At 44.9% G+C, this 14,145-nt stretch overlaps 1 protein-coding gene and 1 long non-coding RNA gene across 3 annotated transcripts in view; one reads left to right on the forward strand and one right to left on the reverse strand.

Annotated features, from left to right (window-relative positions):
• Nucleotides 1-14,145, forward strand: part of LOC128094388 (uncharacterized) — a 39,477-nt gene that overhangs the window by 21,810 nt on the left and 3,522 nt on the right. The window contains exon 6 of one of the 2 annotated variants that reach the window (XR_008212946.1): nucleotides 2,826-12,708. The exons of the other annotated variant lie outside the window; for it this stretch is intronic. This is a non-coding gene — a long non-coding RNA (uncharacterized LOC128094388). Of the gene's footprint in view, nucleotides 1-2,825; nucleotides 12,709-14,145 lie in introns of those variants that run through there. 2 annotated transcript variants of the gene reach the window in all.
• The window catches only part of Cacng7 (calcium voltage-gated channel auxiliary subunit gamma 7), a 32,916-nt gene that overhangs the window by 3,837 nt on the left and 14,934 nt on the right, over nucleotides 1-14,145 (reverse strand). The gene's annotated exons all lie outside the window — the stretch shown is intronic.

The following is a 14,145-nucleotide window of genomic DNA, read 5'->3' on the forward strand; positions in this document are numbered from 1 at the left end:
ACTGTCTATAACCCAGTCCTAGGGATCTGGTAAAATCAGCTAAAGGGATAACTGCATAGCCTTGGCTCTACTAAAAATCATGGTAATATATGAGTTGTGTCTTATGTGAGTTACACCTTAAATGTTTAAAGCCTATGAATGCCATGCCTATGAGATGGCTCAGTGGATAAAGGAGCTTGCTGACAACCCTGAAGACCTGAGTTCAATTCCCAAGATATACATGGTAGAAAGAGAACTGACTCCTACAAGTTGTCCTCTGACCTCTAACCTCTAAATGAGCTTTCTGGCACTTGCACATACCCCTCAATAATTAAATAAATGAAAAAATATTTAATACACTCATTAGGGACTGGAGAGATGGCTTAGCCATTAAGAGCATTTGTTGCTCTTGCAGAGGACCCAAGTTCAGTTCCCAGCACCCACACAGTGGCTCACAGCCATCTGTAACTCCAGTTCCAAGGTATCTGATGCCCTCTTCTGACCTCCATAGACACCGCACACACATGGTGCACAGACATACATGCAGACCAACACTTGTACTCTTCAAAAAAAACAAAAACAAAAAACTACAAGTGAATTCATCTTTTAACCCAATCCTGACAATATCTCCTCAAGGATATAAATTTCCTTCCTTTATTTCTTCCTTGGCTATATATATATATATATATATATATATATATATATATATATATATATATATATCATCACTGAAAAATATGGGAAAGTGTTAAGCCAAGGGGTAGTGGCGCACACCTTTAATAGCTACACTCAGAAGATGAGACAGGTGGATCTCTGAGTCTGAGGCCAGCCTGGTCTACAGAGAGAGTTCCAGGACAGCCAGGACTACCCAGAGAAGCCCTCTTGAAAACACAAAAACAAAAATATGGGAAAATGTTGGATATAATTCAGTGGTGGAGTGCCTGCCTAGCATGCATAAAACCCTGGGTTCCATCCCCAGCACTACATATAATATAACCCGGTGTAGTGGTGCATGCCTGTAATCCCAGTACTGGGAAGGTAGAGGCAGAAGGATCAGGAGTTTAAGGTCAGTCTGGGCTATATGAGACTTTGACTCCAAAATCCATCAATGATTCCATAAATAAATAAAATGTAAGATGAAAGAAAACAGAAAATGTGTGTAAGAGTATAGAGAATGCACTTTTTTTGTTTTTTGTTTTCAGACAGCCTCTCTCTACATAGCCCTGGCTGTCCTGGAACTCACTATGTAGACCGAGCTGGCCTCAAACTCACTGAGATCTTCCTGCATCTGCCTCTCAAGTTTTGAGATTAAAGGTGTTCGCCACCATACCTGGCTTAAAATGTACTTTCAAGTATGAGAAAAGGGATCATTTTAAAAGGTATTTGTTAAAACAAAACAAAGTGTTGGCTCACACCTTTAATCAGAGCATTCCAGAGGCAGAGGCAGGTGGATCTCCATGAGTTTAAGGCCAGCCTGGTCTACACAGTGAGTTTCAGGACAGTCTCCAAAGCTACAGAGAAACCTGTCTCAAAAAAAAAAAAAAAAAAAAAGATATTTGTTACTGTACGTGATCAGGCAATGTTTGAAGGGGATGTTGTATCTAACACAGTAAACATATGGAGTTTAAGGGACAGCTATGTGGAGTCTATTGTATCCTTCTTTTATGAGATTTCTGGGGGATCAAATTCAGATTGCCTTAAGAGCAGAACAGGAGGGATGGATAGATGGCTTAATGGTTAAGAACACTGGCAGCTTTTCCAGAGGACCTAGGTTCAATTCTCCGCACCACAATGGCAGCTCACAAGTGTCTATAATTCTGGTCCTAGGGATCTGACATCCCCTTCTGGCTTCTATGAGCACCAGGCACACAGACATACATACAGTCAAAACATCGGTACATAGGAAAATATTAAAAAAAAAAAAAAAAGTACAGTAGGAGGGCTCAAGAGATGGCTCAGGTCAGGGTTTAAGAGTACTTGGTGCGGGGCTGGAGAGATGGCTCAGAGGTTAAGAGCGCTGGCTGTTCTTCCAGAGGACCTGAGTTCAATTCCCAGCAACCACATGGTGGCTTACAACCATCTATTATAGGATCTGATGCCCTCTTCTGGCCTGAATACTGTATACATAATAAATAAATCAATTAAAAAAAAAAAGAGTACTTGGTGCACTTGCAGAGAACCCACATCTGAAAGTTCATAACTAGCCTCGTTCATGCCTCGTTCATTGTGAGTTCAAAGCCAGCCTGAGTAACCTAGTGAGACTGTGTCAAAATAATGGGGAAAAAAAAGAGGGGTGAGAATGTGGCTCAGTGGTAGAGCCCCTGCCTAGAATCCCCCAGTGAGGGGCTGGGGTGTGACTCAGTGGTAGAACCCCTGCCTAGAATCCCTCAGTGAGGGACTGGGGGTGTGGCTCAGTGGTAGAGTCCCTGCCTAGAATCCCCCAGTGAGGGGCTGGGGTGTTGCTCAGTGGTAGAACACTGACCTAGAATCCCCCAGTGAGAGCCTGGGGGTGTGGCTCAGTGGTAGAACACTGACCTAGAATCCCCCAGTGAGAGCCTGTGGGTGTGGCTCAGTGATAGAGCACAAGCCTAGAATTCCCCAGGCTGGGGATGTGGAAGCAGAGGGGCACTTGTCTAGCATGTATGAGGCCCTAAACTCGGTCCTCAGCGTTGAAATGGGAAAGAGAGAATACACTTGCATCTGCTTGTTTTTGCAAAACTAAGCATAAGAAGGAAAACCAACGAACAAGCGAGGCTGATTGCATCGGGGAGTAGGAGACGAGGAAAAGCGCACAGTTTTGCATGATTCTGATCTCGGGAATTATGTTCATATTTTATACATTCAAGGAATAAAATCAAAGCCAGGTGTGACGGCAGAGAGCTTGCTGAAGGGAGAGGGGCACAGTTGGAGACCAGCCCATGCTACACAGCAAAACTCCATCTCAAAAGCAAAGCAAACAAGAACAAATAAATAAAAAAAAATAAAAGAGTGGAGAACGATCCCAGTAACTTTTCTTTCTCTAGCTCTCCTCCTCCCTCCCTCCCCACCCCAAATTACATATATATTTGTTTTTTTTTTTTTTTGAGATAGGGTAGGATCTCTCTTGCTATGCAGCCCAGACTGACTTCAAACCGTTGATCCTTCTGCCTCCAACCCCTAAGTTCAGATCCTATAGGCACGTCATGATGCCTACCTGCATCTCTTATTTTCTGAATCCATCCCCCACTGAAAGGAAACAGGACTTCCTGAAGAAACATCTTCTCCAAAGCCAAGGACAGTCACATTAAAAGTGTACTTTGGCCCCAAAATAAGAAAGTGCTCAAGGGGCTTGAGAAATGGCTCAGTGGTTTCTTCTCTCCCAGATAAACTGGGTTCAGTTCTCAGCACCCACATCGAGAAGTTCACAGCCATCTATAACTCCAATTCCAAGGGATCCAACATACTCTTCTGGCCTCTGTGGGAACTATAAACTGTATGTATACCTATGCATGCTGACAAACACTCGTACACATAAAATTAAAAATAAAGATATCTTTAAAAAGAAAAAGAATGAGCTCAAAAATGATGGGAGATGGTCAAAAAGGGACATGGCAACTAGCTCAAAGAGTTTCCTGAGTCAAATTTAGGACAATTTGAGCAACAGATGAGTCATTAAAGTGAAGGCTTATAATCCACTGATATATAGATATATAATGTATATAATATAAATATATAATAATATATCTAGATAGATGGATAGGTAGATAGATAGATAGATAGATAGATAGATAGATAGATAGATAGATAGATAGATAGATTATTTGAACTGGGGATATGGCTCAAGTCGGTAGAGGGCTTTGCCTAGCATACGTGTGGCCGTGAGTTTGATTCCACGTTTGTGGGTATATATGTTTATGAGTGTGTGAGTGCGTTTGTAATATATACTGATTGCTAGTTTGACATAGGATTTCTTTATGTAACCCAGATTCTACACAGGTCTTTTTTCTTATTTGAAACAGGGTCTCATCATGCCCGGACTTGGTGGAACTTGCTATGTAGTTAAATATGACCTTAAACTCCCTGATCCTCCTGCGTCCACCTCCTGAGTCCTGGGGTGACAAGTCCAAACCACCATTCCTGGCTTATGCGTTGCTGGGGAAGGAAAACAGGGCTCATCCATGCTAGACAAGCACTCTACAAACTAAGCCACATTGTCAGCCATGGGTTGGTGTTTTTTGTTTGTTTGTTTGTTTGTTTGTTTTGTGTGTGTGTGTGTGTGTGTGTGTGTGTGTGTGTGTGTGTGTGTGTGTGGTTTGTTTTGTTTTTTAAAATTGGGCAAATTAAAGGGCTCACTGGGTCAAAGTGCCACCCGAGCCTCAAGGCCTGAGCCCACTCCTTAGAACCCAGAATGCAAAGAGAGACCTGACTTCTGAAAGGTGTTCTCTGACCTCCACGCTCCAACAGTGGAACAGTCACACCTGCATTCATGCAAGCACACATACAATAATAATGATGACGACAATGGATAAATAAAGCTAGTAAACAAACAAGGAAAAAGGTTCGTTTCAGTAGCATACCCATCTACACATGTACATGGAATGGTACAAGATAACACACACGTGACAACGCCAGTTGTAACAGCAGTTGCAAGTAGGAATCACCGACAGGGGCTGGAGAGACTGCTCAGAGGATTAGAGCAAGAGTGCTCTTTCAGAGGACCCCAGTTCAATTCCCAGCACCCACATGGCAGCTCATAACATCTGTAACTACAGATCTAAGAGGTTCCAACACCTCTGGCTTCTGAGGTCACCTGCACTCACGCACACACAACCACACACGGAGATTCACATTATTAAAAATAAATATGTTTTTAAATCACCAACAGATATTAAATCAAATGGTAGCAGAATCTCCTCACTGAATACCTACTAATTACCAAGAGATTAAAAGCATCTTTCTCAGCTAGGGTTGTAGCTCAATTGGTAGAGTGCTTGCCTAGGATACACTAAATCTTCGGTTCTGCCCCTAGCACCAATATTAACCAGGCATGGTGGTGTGTGTCTGTCATCCTAGTGATAGTTTCTACACTAGGGAGGTAGAGGCAGGAGGATCAGGAGTTCAAGGTCATCCTTAAGTACATAGTGAATTTTAGCCCATCCTGGGCTACTATATTAAACCCTGTCTCAAAAAACAAGCAAAGAAAAAAAAAAAAACCCACATCATTTATTGTGATTTCTTGACCCAGCAGGTACCACTTTGAGCAAGCTAGTTTCACTGATACTGGGCAGACAGACTCCTTACACTAGGTGTTACAAAGTGAGTAAACCATTACTTCCTTCCTATGGTGTTCCCGCTGAGAATGTATGACCTGAATCCACTGAGAAGGACATCGTGGGGCTGTCCTCTGCAATAAAAATGTCAACATGAAAGAGTAAAGGAAAAGTGACAGAACTTTATAAAAGATGAAGAGAGCCACTGGAGTACTCAGAGCTCCACAGAGATGTGGTTTGGGAGTGCCGGGTCATCCATCCCAGCACTCTGGAAGATGATGAAAAATGGCAAATCAGAGGTGAGGCTTCCCAGGGTTCTGCATGGCGCTGTCCTTCCTGTCACAGCCGCTATCGGAGACTGGCAGCCAAGCCATGGTATGCACTATCCCCCCTGCCCCCCACTCCCGGCCACCAAGCACATCAAGTTGGTGGGGTACATGATGCGGGAGGTATGCACCCTATGAAGGGTGGCCACGGAGCATCTCAAGGTGTCCAAGGACAAGAACACACTCAAGTTCATCAAGAAAAGAGTGGGCACATACATTCGTGCCAAGAAGATGCAAGAGGACCTAAGCAACGTGCTGGTGACCATGAGGAAGGCGGCAGCCAAGAAGGACTGATGCACCTGCCCCCCATAAACGTTTGTGCGCGTACACACAAAAAAAAAAAGAAAGAAAAACGAATCAGAGGCAGCGTGTCCTTATGTGCATTCTTTGAGCGGATTTCCTGGGTGCACAGGAGGTTCTCAGATACTTTGGTCTGATCCAAGTTTCTAAAAAATTGTCTAGTGAGGAAAAGGCTGTGTGTGTCTGCTAAAGAGAAAGTCTGAAGGCACAGCAAACGTGGGCAGTCTGGTTAGGAAAGAGAAATGGAAATAGAGGCCTGCCATGGTGGAGACTGGAGATACCAGAACCTGGCCCTGCTCCCTGAGGACTTGCAGGCAGATAATAGTTGCTAGGCGGAGAGAGAGAGACATTTTCTTCAGTGACGTAATCACTAGTAGGGAGGCCACTCCCAGGTAAATAATCCTTCAAAAAGGATATTGTGAGAAACCCTGATGAAATATATTAGGTCACCACAAATAAACAAACAAACAAATAAATAACAACATCAACAACAACAGAAAACAACGTGGGCTGGCAGGATGGCTCACCAGTTAAAAGAGCTTGCCACCAAACTTGATAAACTTCCATGCATGTGCCTTGGCACTATGTAAATGAAAAAGGAAAGTTAAACAAAAAATAGAAAGCCTCTGCTTCCTGAATGCTGGGATCAAAAGTATGCACCACCATGTCCAGATTAAAAAAGAAAGAAAGAAAGTAAAGTAAACATGAAAATAGAAAGATAATTATCTGGTAAGACAGGTATCAGGAGATGGGAGAAGGGAACAAGAGGTGGTAATAGGAGGTAATTGTGACCAAAATGCATGATATACATGCATGAAAGTATATATTTTATAATGGGTTGGCTGGGTGGTACACAACTTTAATCCCAGCACTCAGGAGGTAGAGGCAGGTGGAGCTCTGTGAGTTCCAAGACAGCCAAGGACACACACACACACACACACACACACACACACACACACACACATACACACACACACACACCCTAGATCCCTCCTAATGAGGACACAAGAAGAAGAGAAGGCGCAAGTTGATTAAGGTCTGGGGATACAGCTCAGCTGGTAGAGTGCTTGTCTAGCATGTGACTGCATGATGCCCTGGATTCAGTCCCCAGCGCTGCATAAAACTATAGTGGAGACTGGAAGATCAGAAGTTCAAGGTCATCCTTAGCTGTATAAAGAGTCTGACCTCAGCCTTGGTTACAGGACATCCTGATTCAAAAACAACAAACAAACAAACAAAAATGTTCCAAGTTCAAAGGTCCGTATTCATCCAAGAGGCCTCCTTTGGCCGCCTTTTATGTTCTGAGTTTTGCCCTCAAACCCGAGAACAGCTGAGCCTGGCCGTGGTGGTGTTGCAAAGAGACCAGGTAAGCTGTGGATGATTGGCAGCTACACAAGAAGGCCGCTGAGCTGGAGGGAGAGTATGAAAAGGATGCTGTTCATGGTGAGGGCTAGCCTGATCTGATGCAAGAAGGGGCAACAAATAGAAGAAGGAAGAACCAGGGCATGGTGGTTCCTGTCTCTAACCCCAGCTCTTGGAAGGCTGAAGCAGGAGGATTGCTGTGAGTTGGAAGCCTTCTTGGGCAATAGAATGAGACTCTTAAACCTCTAAAAACGTAAAAATAAAAATAATAGTGGGCTGCCGAGATGACTCAGCAGGACTGCAGCCAAGCCTGATGGCTTGACTTTGATCCTCAAAACTCACATGGTGGAAGCAGAGGACTGATTCAAGCAAGCTGTCCTCTGACCGCCACTACGGTTTCAGCCGCTCCCTCCCTCCCTCCCTGACAGCTGTATGTAATTCTGCTCCAGATCTTCGATGATGCTAGGCAGTATACCAAGGTGAGAAGTCAGCTGAAGCTTCATTTATGCAGCTATGGGCAAGTGGTCATCCATGCCAGGGTACAGCTGCTTTGGGGTCACCCACACTTCTACAGGTAACCCGTCACCCATCCTCCTGTCAGTAAGCCAATCAACAAATTCACCAAGCTGGAATTTGGTGCAGTAACTACTCTGGTTCTTTGTTGATGACCTATCTTGAGAGAATAAACATCTGTTAACATCTGCCCAGGAGAAGTGAATGCAAACATTATCTGAAGAGATGCAACTCTGCCCTGAAGAAAAGGGCCACAAAGCTCATAACAGCACTTTTTTTTTTCTTGATGCCAATCATGTTTAACCCAAATGCCATATAAGCCTCAAGTCCAGGCATAACTTCCAGATTCCAGGGGAGACGGAAAAAAAGGACTATGCTAAGCAAGAAAACAGATAAAAATGCAGGGTGGGAGCTGGGTAGTGGTGGCACAAGCCTGTAATCCCAGCACTCTGGAGGCAGAAGCAGGTGGGTCTCTGTGAGTTCGAGGCCAGCCTAGTCTACAGAGCAAGTTCCAGGACAGCCAGGTCTACACAGAGAGACTCTGTCTCAACAAAACAAAAATGCAGGGTAGGGGGTGTTCTACAGAAACCCTGCCCTTCACTATTCCAAGGGTGCTGCCTGGATCAGGGATCAATTGTTGCAGGGAGGGAGAGAGAGAGAGAGAGAGAGAGAGAGAGAGAGAGAGAGAGAGAGAGAGAGAGAGAGAGACCAGACACTGCATTTCCTAATAGAACTTTAATAGCCCCATCTATCACGTAACCCAGCCTGGCCTTGAACTGACTATGTAGTAGCCAAGGATGACCTTGAGTTCCCGATCCTCCTGTCTTTATCTCCTAAATGGTGGGATTACAGATGTGTGCCCCACAAACTCAACTTTAGGAAGTACTCTTGACAAAACAATAAGAAATCAAACCCGTGCTTTCCCAAGCTTCTTCCAAATTCTAGTTCACAAAGATGGATAGATAAATTCAACCATAGCATGGAATGTCTTTAGAAGACCACAGAACATGAGGAATCTATACCACAAACTGCCATGTTTCTCCCCAAAAAAAACAAAAAATAAAAACAAATGAAGGAAAAGAAGGGGAGGAGGGAGGGAGGAGAGGAGGGAGAGCATGAAGGAGGAGAAAGAGGGTGTCTAGGTAGATCCTGAGGTAAAGATGCTTGCTGCCAAGTTTGATGACCCAAGTTCAATCCCTAGAGCCCACATGGGGAAGGAGAGAATGGACTCTTACAGGTTGTCTTCTGACATGTCCCCTACACATGTCCCGTGGTGCACACCTGCACAGCCACAGATAAATAAATGTAATAATATTTTTTTAAAAGGAAAAAGAGAGACTGTCTGAGCGTAAAGGAGGCTTTGGAGAGCCATCGGCTAAATGCCCATGTGTAATTTACATACACATTTGCAACCCGCTCCCAGTAAAAAGGCAATTTATGAGACCAGTGTGGGGGGAATGAACAGTAAGTAAATATTAGATGGCATTAACTTACTCTCTTTGGTTTGTTTGTTCGGGCTTCATCGTGGTACCGTGGCTAGTGTGGCTGGCGTAAATAAAAGAGTACTTCTTACTCGGAGACATACTAAAATTCGTGAGGACAAAATGAGTTGCTGGTGTCTGAGGCTGGCTTTAAAATAAGGCAGCAAAGTACGGAAGGGGGACATGGCAGTGTCTGACTAAAAAAAGATCCGCCATATGCTGGCAATTGTTGGAACCGAATGAAGGGTGCATGGGATTTCCTTATACTATTCTTTCCAAATTTTAAAAGTAAATGTTGGGGGGCGGGGCAGAAAAAGAGTGGCAGAGCCAGTAAATACCAAAAAGACTTTAACAAAACAAAATTCAAGAGGCTGGATGAAGTCCTGGCTCTGAAGGGAAACCTAAAAAACACAGCCTCCCCACACACACACCATTTTTTCTTTTTTCTTTTTTTTTTATGCTGTTAAACACAGAGCCTCAAGTAGGCATGCTCAGAACCCCTGAGCCACCGAGCCCTAGAAAAGATATTCTTTTTTCTTTCCACTTTTATTTTATTTGCATTGGTGTTTTGCCTGTGTATACATTTGTTTGTTTGTGTGTGTGTGTGTGTGTGTGTGTGTGTGTGTGTGTGTGTGTCAAATTTTAGGTGTGATGTGTATTGGCATTGTACTCATGCAAAAGAATGTGTCCTTGTAAGATCCCTAAAACTGCATGTGTGATACGTGTTTGTACGTGTTCATGTTTCTGTGTGCTCAGACACATGTATGTGTGTGTGTGTGCATGTGAGTGCCTGGGTGCAGGAGGTCAACACAAGACATCTCCTTCAATCTCTCTCCACCTTAGTTTGTTGAGACAGGGTCTCTCACTGAACTTAGAGATCAAGAATTAGATTAGGCTGACTGGCCAGGGAGCCCCAGGAATCCTCCTGTCTCCACTTCCTCAGTTCTGGGGTTTCAGACTGCCGATGTGTGCTCCAAACATGACTTGTATGTGGGGGGTGGGGATTAAACTCAGGACCTCACACTTGGGTGGCAAACCAGTGAGCCATCTCCCCAGCCCCCTAACTTAAACAAGAAAATGACACAATATCTACTATTTATTCTCTCTCTCACCACTCCTGCTTTGTTGAGACAGAGCCTCAGTCTATACCCCGTTAGCCTTAAACTTGCAATCTCCTTTGGGGGGACAAAGTTTCTGTATGTAGCTCTGGCTGTCCTAGAACTCGCTCTGTAGACCAGGCTGGCCTTAAACTCACAGAGATCCATCTGCCTCCCCCTCCTAAGTGCTGGGATTAAAGGCGTGCACCACCATGTGTGTACTACCATACCTGGCTCTAAAACTTATTTTGAAATGGTAAAGAAAAATGTATTGATAATCACAGCTACTCAGCAGACAGAGGCAGGAGGATGCCAAGTGTAAGGTTTGCCTGAGCTATAGAGAGAGTTCACACAAGGACCCCATCACATCCAAACTATAAAAATGATTGGGATGTAGCTCAGTGGTAGAACACTTGTTTGGCACATGGGAGATCCTGGGTTCAATCCCCAGTGTTTTGGGGGGCAGAAGGTACATGGTGTGTGGAGAGAAAGGAGGGAAGCTGGAGAGTTGGCTCAGCTGTGGAGGACATTGGCCATTCTTCCAGAGGACTCAAGTTCAGTTCTCATTACCCGTGTCAGACAGCCACCTGTAACTCCAGTTTCAAGGGATTTGACACCCTCTTCTGGCCCCCGTTGGCACTGCACCCATATGTGCGTGCGCGCACCAGCATGAGGAGGCAGAATAAAGGAAAAGAGAAAGATGAAGGAGAGAATGGAGAAATATCTAAAAGCTGGATGGTTCAGATAGGTGGATAAAATTATTCCTTATCTTTCATTTTTCTCCCACCCGCCTTATTCTATTAATTAATCAGTTAATTAATTTTGTGAGCAGGGGATGGAGGCACACCATGGAATGTGTGGGTCAGGGAAGAACATGAAGGAATTGGTTCCTTTCCTTCCGCCACGTTGGTCTGAAGGACAGAGCCAAGGTTGTGAGGCTGGCGGCAAGCATCTGCACTTGCTGAGCCATCTTACTGACCCCTAAATGGTTCTCGCTATTGCACTCATCACTGCCTACACTGTATCTGCTACTTTTTACTGTACATTGTTCCCACCTCACTAGAAAGGTATATAATCTCATAATGCTAGGAAGGAGCGCTTCATCTTTTCTATTGCATTCCTAGGATCTAACACAGTATTCAGTACATGCAAGATGGTAGTGCACTGGCTGGTTTTGTGTGTCAACTTGACACAAGCTAGAGTCATCAGAGGAAGGCGCCGAGCCTCCGTGGAGGAAACGCCTCTATGAGATCCAGTTGTAAGGCATTTTCTCAGTTAGTGATCAATGGAGGAGTGTCCAGCCCATGGTGGGTGGTGCCATCCCTGGGTGCTGGTCCTGGGTTCTATAAGAAAGCAGGCTGAGCAAGCCATGGGAAGCAAGTCAATAAGCAATACCCCTCAATGGCCTCTGCATCAGTTTTTGTCTCCAGGATCTTACCCTGCTTGAGTTCCTGTCCTGACTTACTTCAGTGATGAACTGAAATGTGGAAATGTAAGTCAAATAAACCCTTTCCTCCCCAACTTGTTTTTTGGTCATGTGGTGTTTTGCCCCAGAATAGAAACCCTAACTAAGACAATTATATGGAACTTCTGGAGAATTTCATTAACTGGTCTAGTCTCCCTGCTACCCTGGAGTGATGGAGATTGAATCTAGGGCCTCCAGAATGCTAAGCAAGTGCCCTACCACTGAGCCACACCCCCAGCCTCTCTCTGTGAGAATCTAGGCAGGGATTCTACCACTGAGCCACACCTCATCCCCTCACTGGAGATTCTAGGCAGGTGCTCTACCATTTAGCTATGCCTCCAGCTCCTTAGTGGTAAGTTCTAGATAGAGGCTCTATCACTAAGCCCCACCCCCACCCCTCACTAGGGGATTCTAGGATGGGCTCTACTCCTAAATCATATCCCTAATCCCTCATCTGGGCATTCTAGACAAGAAGCAATCTACAGCTGAGCTATAACCATAACCCTTTAAGTATGTGTGTGTGTGTGTGTGTGTGTGTGTGTGTGTGTGTGTGTGTGTGTGTGTGTGTGTACAGGGGCTGGAGAGATGGCTCAGAGGCTAAGAGCACTGGCTGCTCTTCCAAAGGACCTGGGTTCAATTCCCAGTACCCACATGGCAGCTCACAACTGTCTATAACTCTGATTCCAGGGGATCTGGTGCCCTCACATAGACCTACATGTAGGCAAAACACCAATGCACACAAAATTAAAAAATAATAATAAAGCATTGCTTTATTAATTACTTATGTGTGTGTCTGTGTGAATGTATGAGCGCTCGTGCATGTGGTTACCCACCAGAAGAGGTCATCAGACCCCCTGGAGTTGGAGTTACAGGCTATGGTGAGCCATCAGACATCGGTGCTTAGAATCAAACTCTGGTTCTCTGGCAGAGCAACATGTTCTCTTAACCACTGAGCCATCTCTCCCACCCACCCACCCCCACACACACCTCAATCCACTTTTACCTTTGGTTTGTTTTGAAGCATAGTCTTGCTAAATTGATAAAGCCTCCTTTAAACTTACTCTGTAGCCTGGGCAGTCCTTGAACTGGCCTGACCCTCCCCAGTAGCTGAAAAGACAAGCCTGCAAGATCAGACTAACCATTTGGCAGTGTCTCTGAAAATCTCTCTCTCTCTCTCTCTCTCTCTCTCTCTCTCTCTCTCCATTTCTAAACCTACAGTGCATATCTCTTGTTTCCTCTTCCTGTTCCCTCAAGTTCATCTGTCCACAAATCCCAGCTCACAGAAGTATCCCATCCCAAGCTGAACACAATCACTGTGACGTTAGATCAGAGATTCAGGACCATGGACAACCTCAGTAGCAGCCGCTGCTGGTCTGATGGTCTCCAGGGCCTCAACCTGTGCGGTGCATTGCATTTCATCACAAGGCAGCTGGCTTTCTTTGACCAGCTCCCTCTGTACATCCACTTCCTCTGGAAGGCATCCCTGCTGCTCCCCCAGCACATTGTGCCAGGCCAATGCATATTCTCTTTTCTGGGAATACCAGCTTTGTCACTCATCCACTCTCCAAATGTATGTCCTCCCTAGCAGAAACTCATATGGGTTCTTCAGACACGGGTGAGAACACATTTAGAAGGTTCCCTGGTGGGCTAGGGGGATGGCTCTGTAGTTAAACTGCTTGCCATGCAAATGTGAGGACTGGGGTTTAGAAGCTCAGAACCTAAGAAAATGCCTGGTGGATGTGGTGGTCTGCCGGTAATTCCAGCCTCAGAAGTGGAAACAGAGGATCCCAGAACAAGCTTTCCAGTGACATTAGCCATATCAGTGAGCTCTGAGTTTGATTGAGAGACCCTGCTTCAGTGAAAAAGAAAGAAAAGTGATCAGGAATTATCCCCGACCTCAGCCTAGGGCCTCAACATACATGCACACACATGAACATTCACCTCAACCACATACACACGAGAGAGAGAGAGAGAGAGAGAGAGAGAGGAGGGAAAGGGGAGGATAGAAGAAAAGGTGCATGCCCTTTAGGGTTTATTCTGAAAGAAGCAGGTAGAAAAATAATAAAATGAGCCAGGCAGTGGTGGCACACACCTTTAATCCCAACACTTGGGAGGCAGAGGCAGGTGGATCTCTCTCTGTGAGTTCTAGGTCAGCCTGGTCTACATGGCTTGTTCCAAGGACACCCAGGGCTACACAGGAAACCCTTCCTTAAAAAAAAAATAATAATAATGAGACTAATGATAAGGGATATAAAAAACATGTATGTGAGTGTGGGGGTTGGTAGCCTGCTGCTGAACTAGCATGAACAAAGCCCTGGGTTTGAATCCTAGCAGCATTGATACAGCAGACACTGTGGTCCATGCCTGTGATCC

Source organism: Peromyscus californicus, unplaced genomic scaffold, assembly GCF_007827085.1.
Source record: "Peromyscus californicus insignis strain IS unplaced genomic scaffold, ASM782708v3 Scaffold_4__1_contigs__length_199733344, whole genome shotgun sequence".
NCBI classification, from domain to species: Eukaryota; Metazoa; Chordata; class Mammalia; order Rodentia; family Cricetidae; genus Peromyscus; species Peromyscus californicus.